We start from the raw sequence: 13,082 nt of genomic DNA, 5'->3' as shown, positions 1-13,082 counted from the left end.
AGCTTTAGTGTTACTGCAAATACAACTGTTGCTTATGTAATGTTATCAAAACAAAGGAAGTGTCTGTTTCTAAAACTATGAAGGAAATTTGTCAGAGAAATTTGTAATTAGGAAGTTATTTAAATGCTCCATGTCTCAAATAAAACAGTAATTTACAACTGATAGCACAACGCTCCACTCTGTGAAGCTAAACCCAAACCACAACACACAGCACATATCCAATAATATGACCTTTGCAAACCAGCCTAAAATAAATTGGGCCGAAAAAGAACAAACAGTTTGCAGGTAAATCAAAATTATTAGCAACAAGGAGCCCAATTATGCCACTTGCTGAAGGCGATCTTGCCCAGTAGGAAGAATACAGTCCGGTTAGAGGACATGCGTTCTCTCTCAGCTTATCCATTAATTGGGCTGTAGTATAAACTTTGTGGCAACTCATTTAACTATCCTGCCTCAGTTTATTCATCTGCAATGCAGGAATAATACCTGCCTCTCCATACTTCTCAGGAAGAAAATGATAAAATACTGATGACAGCATTTGGAAAAAATAAGTGCCATAAAAAGACAGGAATTATTTTCAGGAGTCAATCAATCAATCGTATTTATTGAGCGCTTACTGTGTGCAGAGCACTGTACTAAGCGCTTGGGGAGTACAAGACAGACAACAAAACCAAACATATTAACAAAATAAAATGAATAGAATAGATATGTACAAGTAAAATAGAGTAGCAAATATGTACAAAGTAAAATAAATACGTACAGACATATATACAGGTGCTGTGGGGAAGGGAAGGAGGTAAGAAGGAGGTAAGATTCTATTCTAAAATGAACAGAATAGATCTGTACAAGTACAATATAAATCAATCAATCAATCGTATTTATTGAGCGCTTACTGTGTGCAGAGCACTGTAGTAAGCGTTTGGGGAGTGTAAGACAGAGAACAAAACCAAACATATTAACAAAATAAAATGAATAAAATAGATATGTACAAGTAAAATAGAGTAGCAAATATGTACAAACATAAAGTAAAATAAATACGTACAGACATATATACAGGTGCTGTGGGGAAGGGAAGGAGGTAAGAAGGAGGTAAGATTCTATTCTAAAATGAACAGAATAGATCTGTACAGGTACAATATAAATCAATCAATCGTATTTATTGAGAGCTTACTGTGTGCAGAACACTGTATTAAGCGCTTGGGGAGTGTAAGACAGACAACAAAACCAAACATATTAACAAAATAAAATGAATAGAATAGATATGTACAAGTAAAATAGAGTAGCAAATATGTACAAACATAAAGTAAAATAAATAAATACGTACGGACATATATATACATATACAGGTGCTGTGGGGAGGGGAAGGAGGTAAGAGGGAGGTAGTGCTTTGCACATAGTAAGTGCTTAACAAATACCATCATTATTATTATTAGGTGGAGATAGGATTATGCATTTTTAGGTAGAATGTGTTTCTGATGAAACAACTGTCCATGTATGCAACAGTCACGACAGGCAAGGCCAAAGTTTCCCCTAATGCAAAGTTCACCATGAACAAGGCCCCCGCATTATATAAAACTGACTAAAACCTTTTCATGGGACACAGCAGGGAATGCGCACTCCCAGCAACTCTCTCATTAGTGTGGCTTTGGTTTCTCCACCTTCCCAGCATGAAGGCATCAGAGGAGGGAGGTGTGGAGAGCACTGCACCTTAGGAAGTGACTTCTCACTTGGAGGTGGCAAATAATGGAGAGCAAATAAAAGATTGCTTATCCCACCACAGTTCCCATTTTGCATTGCTGCCAGTTAGGCTCGCAGCACTGGTACAATATTTCTCCAGACTACTGATGCTCACTGCTATTAATTCATCATTCCAAGAGCCTGGAGAAAAAATGATGTGGGCCAGTAAGAGTTTGCAGGTAGACTCATTATTTTAATCTATCTGAAAGTTAGGTAAAAATGATTCTACAGATTTTGAAAGATGAAGGAATATTTTCATTAAAAACACTTTTCTAATATTTCTACCAGGAAAGTTCCCAAAATCAAGTCCTAGAAGAGACCTTTAGTCTAGGCAGGGGTCTATTCTACTCCTAAACCTATAACTTCGTTTGGTGACCTGCTAATACAGCCCAAGAGCTCTCACTTTGGCAATTCTCTATATACCAAATCTCTGAAATTCAGGTTCGGCTACTGAATGATTAATGAGATTATTACTGTCTCATAATTCTTTAAGTATATCAAAGATGTTATATTACCACGCTATTTTGGTGGAGCCTAAATAATCCCAGTTCCTTCAATTTTCCCCTTATGTACATTTTTAGCCTGCCCTTTTTCATTTTCTTTGACTTCCTTTGAACCTTCCTCAATGTTTCTTCATCCTTCTTAACACAGAACTCAAAACTGGGGGAAAACTAAAGACTCTCTCCTTAAGTGAATCTTCCTACAATTATTGTTTAGCATATTTTTCAGTTCCAGTTATTTAGGATTTAACAATTTCTCCATGTCAGACGCACTTAGAGTTCTCTTCTATTCTATAAATTGCCAGGTAAACCTTGATAAAAAAAATATCCTGAATACCATTATACCATGTCTCTCTCACACACACACACACACACACACACACACACACACACACACAAATGTAAACACTACAGAAAAGCCAGAAAGAGTTGGCATAGCTCTGGTTGGAATTTCCTTTTCTATCTTCTAGTGGGTTCCAGAGTAGGTTCCAAAAAGTAAATACCTAAAGAAAGCAAAGGAGATACAAATAATCTACCACATGGATAACCACCCCTGAATAACTTAGAATTAAATTTGATAACTGCAACTTGAAATATTTAAGGACAGGATTATTTAGATTATGGTTGCACTTTCAAATACCAGATTTCAGAAACCTGCACTTATTTTCTAATATAAATTTATTTCATTGTGTTCACTGAACTATAACATTTCCTTTAATGGAAATTACATAAAAATGTATTGTAGAACCCAATAATCAATTAACAGCATTTACTGAATGCCTACTATACGCAGAGCAATATAATATACAAAAAAATTGCGTCAGAACAAGACCCAAGCCCTGCCTTCCAGGAATTTACAATCTGCTATACTACACCATCTTGGGAGAAAGGTCAGTGACTCAAATTCTCAATTCCAGGTATTTCTCTAAAATGACTAATTTGGTTTTTAAATAAATTCACTGACGAATCTGTATGCTTGGGAATTCCATTTACAGAAGGCAGCGTTCAAAAGAAACATACTGAATGAAGCTGGATTAAGTAAAGAGAAAAGCTACCAGAGACTGGAGACTGAATAACAAAAAGAAAAACAACAAAAAACATTTTAAAAAAAAACCCCAAAAAATACACCCTAGAGATTACAAATCACAAAGGAATGAAAAGATGGACTAACATTTTAGAGCTAAGAAAAATTAAAAGTCTGAGTTATACTTCAGAGTCAGAGAGGACTAATGCTTTAATAGAAAAAACAGAGAATGGCCTAGACATGTAAACAGAATGGACTAAGAAAACAAAGTCAGAGGGTAAGAGTACTTCTACATAAGAAGAGTATCAATTTGACTTAGTGGGGGACAGACCCAGGACTGCTTCATTTATCCCGAGCAACTCTAGAGAAATATCTAAGTATTTTACAATTCATTCACTCAACCGTACCTATTAAGCGCTGTGGGCAGAGCACTGTACCAAGCACTTGGGAGAGTACAAAAATACAAAATACAAAAATAAAGACAAACAAAGGACTTACAGTCTGTGGGTGGGGGAGACATTAATGTAAATAAATGACAGATATGTGCATAAGGGCTGTGGGGCTGGGAGGGGGGATGAACAAAGGGAGCAAGTCAGAATAATAATAATAATGGCATTTGTTAAGCGCTTACTATGTGCAAAGCACTGTTCTAAGTGCTGGGGAGGATATCAATCAATCGTAATCAATAGTATTTATTGAGCACTTACTGTGTGCAGAGCACTGTACTAAGCACTTGGGAAGTACAAGTTGGCAACATATAGAGACCGTCCACACCCAACAGTGGGCTCACAGTCTAAAAGGGGGAGAACCAGGTGATCAGGTTGTCCCACGTGGGGCTCACAGCCTTAATCCCCATTTTCCAGATGAGGTAACTGCGGCACAGAGAAGTTAAGTGACTTCCCCAAGGTCACACAGCTGACAGTTGGCAGAGCCAGGATTTGAACCCATGACCTCTGACTCCCAAGCCTGTGCTCTATCCATTGAGCCACGCTGCTTCTCAGAATTGTGTAAAAGGGGATTTAGATAAGGCCTCTTGGAGGAGATGTGCCCTCAATAAGGTTTGAGGGGGGGAAGGGGGCTGTATTTGTGGAATTTGAGGGAGGGTGTCCCAGGGCAGGGGCAGGACGTTGGGTGAGGGGTTGGCGATGAGACAGATGAGATGGAGGCACATTGAGAAGGTTAGCAATAGAGAAGTGAAGTGTAAGGGCTGGGTTATCAATCGTATTTACTGAGCGCTTACTTTGTGCAGAGCACTGTACCATGTGCTTGGGATGTACAAACCGGTAACACATAGAGACAGTCCCTACCCAACAGTGGGCTCACAGTCTAGAAGGGGGAGACAGAGAACAAAACCAAACATACTAACAAGATAAAATAAATATTTATTTATTTGGGTTGTACTAGAAGAGTAGCCAGGTGAGAGATAGGAGCGAGCACGATGACTGTGGGCTTGAAACCCAAAGGTGAGGAGCTTTTGTTTGCTGCAGAAGTGGATGGGCAACCACTGGAGTTTCCTGAGGAGTGGGGAAACATGTCCTGAGAGTTTCTGTAGAAAAACGATCTGGGCAGCAGAGTGAAGTATGGACTGGAAGGAGAAGAGACAGGAGACTGGGAGGTCAGCAAGGAGGCTGATGAAGTTGACGGGCTAGGATGAGTGACCACATTAATGTGGTAGCAGTTTGGATGGAGATTTAAGGGTGGATTTAACTGTCCTAGCTAGACATCACCTAGCTTGGCCCAAACCAGTTGCTTGTACTAGTATTTCTCTAGATAATAATAATAATAATAATAGCATTTATTAAGCGCTTACTATGTGCATGGCACTGTTCTAAGCGCTGGAGGGGGTTACAAGGTGATCAGGTTGCCCCACGGGGGGCTCACAGTCTTAATCCTCATTTTACAGATGAGGTAACTGAGGCATAGAGAAGTTAAATGATTTGCCCAAAGTCACACAGCTGGCAATTTGCAGTCGGCATTTGAACCTATGACCTCTGACTCCAAAGTCCATGCTCTTTCCATTGAGCCACGCTGCTTTTCCTAGATGACATCTAGGAGGGCTCTCCTGTTGACCCATCCCCCCCCACCCCCAACCACCACTTCTCCTACCGCCACTCACAGACACAGTCACTTCCACGGGTGTCATTTCATCCTTCTTGCGCCAGACTTTGCTTAAAATGAGGAGGTGTTACACTTCAACAGACGCGCGCTCTTGAGGAAAGCAGCTGATGTCTGAGGGCCAACAATCCCTTCTCTCCCAAAAAATAGCTGTATGATTTTTGCCCACTTGAAGTGATCCTCACACAGAGAAGTATGGAGAACAACTGGAAGGATTTGGGCAAAAAACAGTAGATGTAAAGGATGGGACAGGAGACAAGGTAAAGCAGGAGAGATGGCAATGCTACAAATAAGAGTTTTGAAACAGACTGCAAACTCTTCCCTGTTGGAAAGCCAAAGAGGGGGATGATGGTTAGTTAACCAAACAATTTATTCCCAAATATAAAATTTAGGTTTCAAGATTTAAATGTCTTAAAAGCGTACATACATATCCCCAGCAGTATTGATGCTTTAACACCCTATAAAGCAGTTTCAACTTAAGACCTAAAAATAATATTCGCTCCCATCTAGTTTTGCTGTCCATCTAAGTGCAATATCAAAACCCGAACAAAATCACAAATCATATAAAATTAACAGATTTTATACAATCCTTAATTTCCAAAATTGAATTAACAATATCCACTGAATTGGATGTCTCACATCTGGTCAGATCTGTGCCTAGTCAGTTTATCTCAGGGTGATTGTTTATGACAAGTAGATAGTAAAATAAGTGAAATAAGCATTCTTTTCTACTTTTGTTCCTCCTTGGAGGACTGGAGAGTAATAGAAGGCTACAGACTAGTCAGTTTTTTTGTACTTGTTTACAAGACTGCAGTAAATCTGCTGAAAAATAAATCTAGCATCACTGAAGAATGGCATCTTATCTACAAAAATGGTGCAGGAAATTCAGAGCGGATGCCTCCCTTTTTACTTTAAAAAATGTAATGTCTAAAGCTTCTCCTTTTTAAGACAGTATACCTATACTTAATTATTTTCCGACACAATATGGGCATGAATTTGTCCAGTGCTAAAAGAAAGGCTACAAGTAGTACAACATGGTTAAAAATCCTTTTTAATCTCATTTTCAAATTTATAATCAAGCCTCCTTGAAAAACACTGCACTACCAAAAAGGATATATTGGGATTAATTATATTACTGAGATATTCCGTTTACCTAAATTTCACCCAAGATATGCTTAAAGTAGCATTGATATTCATTTCAAGTTCAGTCCTTAGGCCTCTATTTGCAAGTCCAACAGCAAATTACTCCACTCCAAGTGAAATCCAAAAAATCACAATACTGCTTTTGTCCACTCAGCTATACAGTGCCAATTTTAAAAAAGTAAAATGTGATTTTTTAAACCGGGCTATTTTGCGCTGCAAAATCCAACAAATCCATTAATTTTCTGAATTGGAAAATATACGTACGTAACCCATACCTAAACTTGGATGACATCCTCTTACCTAGGGGCACATAAGCGTTTTATTTTTAAGAAGAATTCCAATTGTGACCAGGAGTACCCCTGAAGGGAACTGAGAGCCCTAAAAAATAATCAGAATTACTATTGGGCAAGAACCCTTGGGGCCCACCGCTTGCCCAGCAACTAGTCCTGGGCTTCCTTCCTCACCTGCTTTACTGCACCGGATAGAAGGGATCGGTTATTATGGGTGGGCGAGAAGGAAAATGAATTCCGGCTAACTGGAAAATCAAGTCTTAACTCGAAAACTGCCGGAGATTACGCGGTCCCTATGGGCATAGGCCAAAAACATTTAGGAAACTCGGAATGTCATCCGCTTTGGGGCCGGCCCTCGGGAAAATCCTCGTGCTCGGCTCAAATCGTTTAACTTCAAATCAATATCATGGTACAAGGACACAAACCCCGCCGGATACATTTCGGATTGATGGACCTTGGGCCGCTCTTCGCTGTTTTACTCGGCAGGCTTAAATTTCTTTTTTTTAAGTGTGGCCTCTTGCCTAGCTGAAGGATCAAAATCGAAAACCCCAAACACGATCCGGACTTCCCAAAAACGGCCTCGCTAACCCACCTACAGCCAATTTCGATCCAGGTCCGATCCAGGGACAATGCCGCCCGCTTGCTAATCCAATTCCCGACCCCGGAGTCTCCTTCTCCGGGAAGGTTAATGGAGTCCCCTCGATTCCTGCTGAAACTTTCCCTGATTTCCTTGTAACCCTGCCTGGTGTTTCTGAGGCCCCTCCTCTCCCAACATTCATTCATTCATTCACTCAATCGTATCTCTAGAGCGCTGACTGTGTGCTGAACACTGGACTAAACGTTTGGAAAGTATAATTCGGCAACAGATGAGACAATTCCTACCCGACACACAGTCTAGAAACAGCCCCGATCCCACCTCTCCCTCTCGACGGCCATTCCCGGCAGGACTGGCAGGGAGGGGAGTGGGAATACCGGGGTCATCGTGGGCGCCCAAGCGAGTGCACACGCATGGAGGTGTGTACGCAGATGTGTGTGTCCGTGTGTATGTGTGTCTCCGTACACGCCTCTTCCACCTCCGGTACTTTTCCTTGGGAGGAGAAAACAGGGAGTCTAAAGGTTATTCGCGTGGACAAACCTGTCTACATTCATTCATTCATTCCATCGTATTTCTTGAGCGCTTCCTGTGCGCAGAGCACTGTACTAAGCGCTTGGGAAGTCCAAGTCGTCAACATATTGAGACGGTCCCTCCCCAACAGCGGGCTCACAGTCTACACGTTTTGTTTTATCTGTCTTCCCCCTTCTAGACTGTGAGCCCGTCGTTGGGGAGGGACCGTCTCTATATGTTGCCAACTTGGACTTCCCAAGCGCTTAGTACAGTGTCCTGCACACAGTCGGCGCTCAATAAATACGGTTGAATGAATGAAAAGGACAAAAAAAAGGTGAAGTGTTAGACTGGAATGGGGTTGCGGTCGAAATCGTCTCCCCCCTTTTCTAGCTGTTAGCCCGTTGTTGGGGAGGGGTTGTGTCTGTTGCCGAATTGGACTTTCCAAGCGTTTAGTCCAGCGCTCTGCACACAGTCGGCGCTCTATGAAGACGAATGAATGAATGGATGGATGGATGAATGAATGAATGGGCGTTGGAGATCAGGTTCTGAGTTGCCCGGGGCGACTCCGCAGCCCGGATTCCGGACTTCCACCTCCCTCTCCCGCCCCGAGGTGGGAAGGAGGGGGAGGGAAGGGAAGATATAAATCCATAAAAGGGGGTGGGAGGAAAAAAAAGGTGAAATGGTGGAGGAAGTTTTCAGATTTGGGTTCGGAGTGGGGTGGGGGGGAAGGCCGGCCGGCCTGTCTCCCCTCCCAGGTGGAAGTCGTTCATTCATTCATTCATTCCATCGTATTTATTGAGCGCTTCCTGTGTGCAGAGCACTGGACTAAGCGCTTGGGAAGTCCAAGTTGGCAACATACAGAGACGGTCCCTGCCCAACATCCATTCATTCATTCGTATTAAGCGCTTCCTGTGTGCAGAGCACTGTACTAAGCGCTTGGGAAGTCCCCAGGTTGGCAACGTACAGAGACGGTCCCTACCCAACATTCATTCAATCGTATTTATTGAGCGCTTACTGTGTGCTGAGCACTGGACTAAGCGCTTGGGAAGTCCAAGTCCGTTCATTCATTCATTAAATGGTACTTACTGGGCGCTTCCTGGGTGCAGAGCACTGTACTGAGCGCTTGGGAAGTCCAAGTCCGTTCATTCATTCAGTGGTATTTATTGAGCGCTTCCTGCGTGCAGAGCACTGGACTGAGCGCTTGGGAAGTCCAGGTTCATTCATTCATTGGTATATATTGAGCGCTTCCTGCGTGCAGAGCACTGGACTGAGCGCTTGGGAAGTCCAAGTCCATTCATTCATTCAGTGGTATTTATTGAGCGCTTCCTGCGTGCAGAGCACTGGACTGAGCGCTTGGGAAGTCCAAGTCCATTCATTCATTCATTCAATGGTATTTATTGGGCGCTTCCTGGGTGCAGAGCACTGTAGTGAGCGCTTGGGAAGGCCAAGTCCATTCATTCATTCATTGGTATTTATTGAGCGCTTCCTGCGTACAGATCACTGTACTGAGCGCTTGAGAAGTCCAAGTCCGTTCATTCATTCATTCATTCCATGGTATTTACTGGGCGCTTCCTGGGTGCAGAGCACTGTAGTGAGCGCTTGGGAAGGCCAAGTCGGCAACGTACCCAAGGCAGCAGCGGGCTCAGGGGCTCGAAGGCGGCGGCCCTGCGGCCTCCGGGGGCGGTTTGGGGGGGCGGGGGGCAGGCCCGGTCCTACCTACCTCGGGGCCTCTTCTCTCCGCCGCCTCCCCAGCGGCAGCGGCCCCGGCGTTGGCGACATTCCCGGGAACAGATCGCGCCGCCGGCCGCCGCCTCCTCTTTCCTCTCTCCTCCTCCGCCGTCCCGTCCCGTCCCGTTCCGTGCCCTCCGTTCCCCTGACGGGGGCCGGGCCCCGGGCCGCGGGCCGCGCAGGCAGGGCTCGGTAATGGCGGCCGCCCGGCTCCCTCCCGAACTTTACCTCAGCATCTCTCCCCGCGCGCTCCCGACGCCCGCCCGCCCGCGCGCCCGCCCGCCCGGAGACGACGGGGGCGAGGAGACGCAGTCCTCGCCGGGCGCGCGCCCGGCCGCCCGCGCGCGCTCCCGCTCCCCCTCGCTCCCCCTCTCTCCCTCCCCCTCCCCCCGGGTGTCTCCCGGGAATCCGGGAAGGCGCGAGCCGCTGGCTCCCGGGTCCCTCCGCGTTCCCATTGGCTGGATCCCCCCTTTCCCGCCCCCCTGCGGCCTCTCCTTCCTTCCTATTGGCTCGCTTCATTCCCTCTCACCTTCCCCCTTTCACCCTGGGGAGGGGGGGTTCCTCCTCTCCCTGCTCCTCCTCTCCCTGCTCCTCCTCTCCCTGCTCCTCCTCTCCCTGCTCCTCCTCTCCCTGCTCCTCTCACCCCTCCTCCTCTCACTCCTCCTCCTCCTCCCCCTCCCCTCTCCTCCCCCTCCTCTCCCTCTCCCCCTCCTCTCCCTCCTCCTCCTCTCCCCCTCCTCCTCTCCCTCCTCCTCCTCCTCCTCTCCCTCCTCCCTCCAGGCTAGTCGGCGGCCCGGTCCCCCCGCCCCCGATATTCCCGGCTCCGTCCCGGGAATTCCGCCCAAAGCTCCAGCATCGCCTCTGCCAAATACGCGGCCGGGGGTCGGCTCACGCTGCGGGGTCCGAGATTCCCGGCGGGAGGCGGGCCGGCCCTCCCCCCCGCCCCACCAACACATACCGAGACATGCGGTACACACACACAATCACACACACACACACACTGTCCCCACATACCTGCCCCCGTACCCGTCCCGATCCGGTCCAAACGGACGGCTTGGAGTGGTGGGTGGGCTTTTCCTCAGGGCCCGGCCCCGCCTCCGTTGGAATGGCTGAGCCCCCTCCCGGGCCAGGGACCCGGTGTGAATTCCTTAACCCCTTTTTCTTGCTCCCTCCCAACCCCTCTCCGCTCAGTACGGTCGCCCTTAATTGCACATTGGCCGCCCTTAATCCATGGAGGTATGGATTGAGGAGCGGTCGCATTCCTTAACCCCTTTTCCTTGCTCTCTCCCAACCCCTCTCCGCTCAGTACGGCCGCCCCTAATAAATAGAGGTATGGATTGAGGATTGGTCTCATTCCTTAACCCCTTTTTCTTGCTCTCTCCCAACCCCTCTCCGCTCAGTACGGCCGCCCTTAATTGCACATTGGCCGCCCTTAATCCATGGAGGTATGGATTGAGGAGCGGTCGCATTCCTTAACCCCTTTTCCTTGCTCTCTCCCAACCCCTCTCCGCTCAGTAAGGCCGCCCCTAATAAATAGAGGTATGGATTGAGGATTGGTCTCATTCCTTAACCCCTTTTTCTTGCTCTCTCCCAACCCCTCTCTGCTCAGTAAGGCCGCCCCTAATAAATAGAGGTATGGATTGAGGATTGGTCTCATTCCTTAACCCCTTTTCCTTGCTCTCTCCCAACCCCTCTCCGCTCAGTAAGGCCATCCTTAATTGCACATTGGCCGCCCTTAATCCATGGAGGTATGGATTGAGGAGCGGTCGCATTCCTTAACCCCTTTTCCTTGCTCTCTCCCAACCCCTCTCCGCTCAGTACGGCCGCCCCTAATAAATAGAGGTATGGATTGAGGATTGGTCTCATTCCTTAACCCCTTTTCCTTGCTCTCTCCCAACCCCTCTCCGCTCAGTACGGCTGCCCCTAATAAATAGAGGTATGGATTGAGGATTGGTCTCATTCCTTAACCCCTTTTCCTTGCTCTCTCCCAACCCCTCTCCGCTCAGTACGGCCGCCCCTAATAAATAGAGGTATGGATTGAGGATTGGTCTCATCCCTTAACCCCTTTTCCTTGTTCTCTCCCAACCTCTCCGCTCAGTACTGCCGCCCCTAATAAATAGAGGTATGGATTGAGGATTGGTCTCATTCCTTAACTCCTTTTTCTTGCTCTCTCCCAACCCCTCTCCGCTCAGTAAGGCCGCCCCTAATAAATAGAGGTATGGATTGAGGATTGGTCTCATTCCTTAACCCCTTTTTCTTGCTCTCTCCCAACCCCTCTCCGCTCAGTAAGGCCGCCCCTAATAAATAGAGGTATGGATTGAGGATTGGTCTCATTCCTTAACCCCTTTTCCTTGCTCTCTCCCAACCCCTCTCCGCTCAGTAAGGCCATCCTTAATTGCACATTGGCCGCCCTTAATCCATAGAGGTATGGATTGAGGAGCGGTTGCGTTTGTAGGGCCCTCCTGCCATACTTGCTCCAAAGAAACACGAAGCTCCCTGCGAGGACAAGAAATTTATGTCTGGAAACCCAAGGGGGGTGAAGCTAGGGCGTCCCGACCCCGGGAGTAATTTAGTCATCTTAGAAAGGTTCGGTGATTTGGCTAGGAGGGAAAGAGTCGAGTCTAATCTCTTCGGGAACAGGGCATGCATGGATCGGCCCAGTTTTAAAGCAGAGTCCACCAAATAAAAGTATTAGTGCGAACCTATTCCAGTTTATTGTTAGGACATGGAGTTGTTTGGGAAGGAATGGTAATGTTGCTTCAGGGAGTGATTTACTTCTACATTAAAACTAGTTATCAGTAAAGCAAAATATCAAAAGCCTTGTAAATTCACATTATTCTTTACATCTTAAGTTATATAAGTAGTGCTGTTACCCAAGGTTGTTTTGTGGGGCTAAAATGATGCAGCTGCTGCCAGCTATAAGTACATTTATGGACTGTCAGTAAAGAAACAACGAAAATTGCCTGCCAGTAAAATCTGTTAAAAAAATATTTGTGTCAGTAAAAATGTCAGGATCTTCTAGGAGAGCAGTCTTTTCTTTCTCCCAGCCTCTCCCCCACCCTATCTTTCTTGGCAGTAAAATAAGTAGACTGAAGGCCAGGATCAAGGCTCTTCAAGTAATAATAATAATAATGGCATTTGTTAAGCGCTTATTATGTGCAAAGCACTGTTCTAAGTGCCGAGTACTTATTTCATCTTCACCTCTGACTCAAGGAATCCTGCAAATCGTTCATGCAAATCTCTTGCCAATTAGTTTATCCCTCTTGTGACAGGAGGCTGCTTCTCTGAATGGAAATTGGAAAACTGGAGCTCCAATTGCTTGTCAGCTATTTATTGACCCTTATGCAAAATTTATTGGAGGTGGAAGGGGTGAGAATGGGAGTTTCAGTGGTATAAACATAGATGAGAAAGCATTAACGGTTTTCATAATAGAGTGAATT

The 13,082-nt window shown here is 45.9% G+C and overlaps 1 protein-coding gene across 3 annotated transcripts in view; it reads right to left on the bottom strand.

Annotated features, from left to right (window-relative positions):
* Nucleotides 1–9,787, bottom strand: part of ARHGAP5 (Rho GTPase activating protein 5) — a 68,568-nt gene extending 58,781 nt beyond the window's left edge. For 2 of the 3 annotated variants that reach the window (XM_038756979.1, XM_038756981.1), the window contains exon 1: nt 9,635–9,787. The gene's annotated coding sequence lies outside the window, so the exon portion shown is untranslated. Of the gene's footprint in view, nt 1–7,401; nt 7,421–9,634 lie in introns of those variants that run through there. The other variant, XM_038756980.1, reaches the window with a different exon arrangement.
* Between the last annotated feature and the right edge of the window lie 3,295 nt (nt 9,788–13,082).

Source organism: Tachyglossus aculeatus, chromosome 14 (genome assembly GCF_015852505.1).
Source record: "Tachyglossus aculeatus isolate mTacAcu1 chromosome 14, mTacAcu1.pri, whole genome shotgun sequence".
NCBI lineage: Eukaryota > Metazoa > Chordata > Mammalia > Monotremata > Tachyglossidae > Tachyglossus > Tachyglossus aculeatus.
This window is presented reverse-complemented; position numbering and strand designations above follow the sequence as displayed.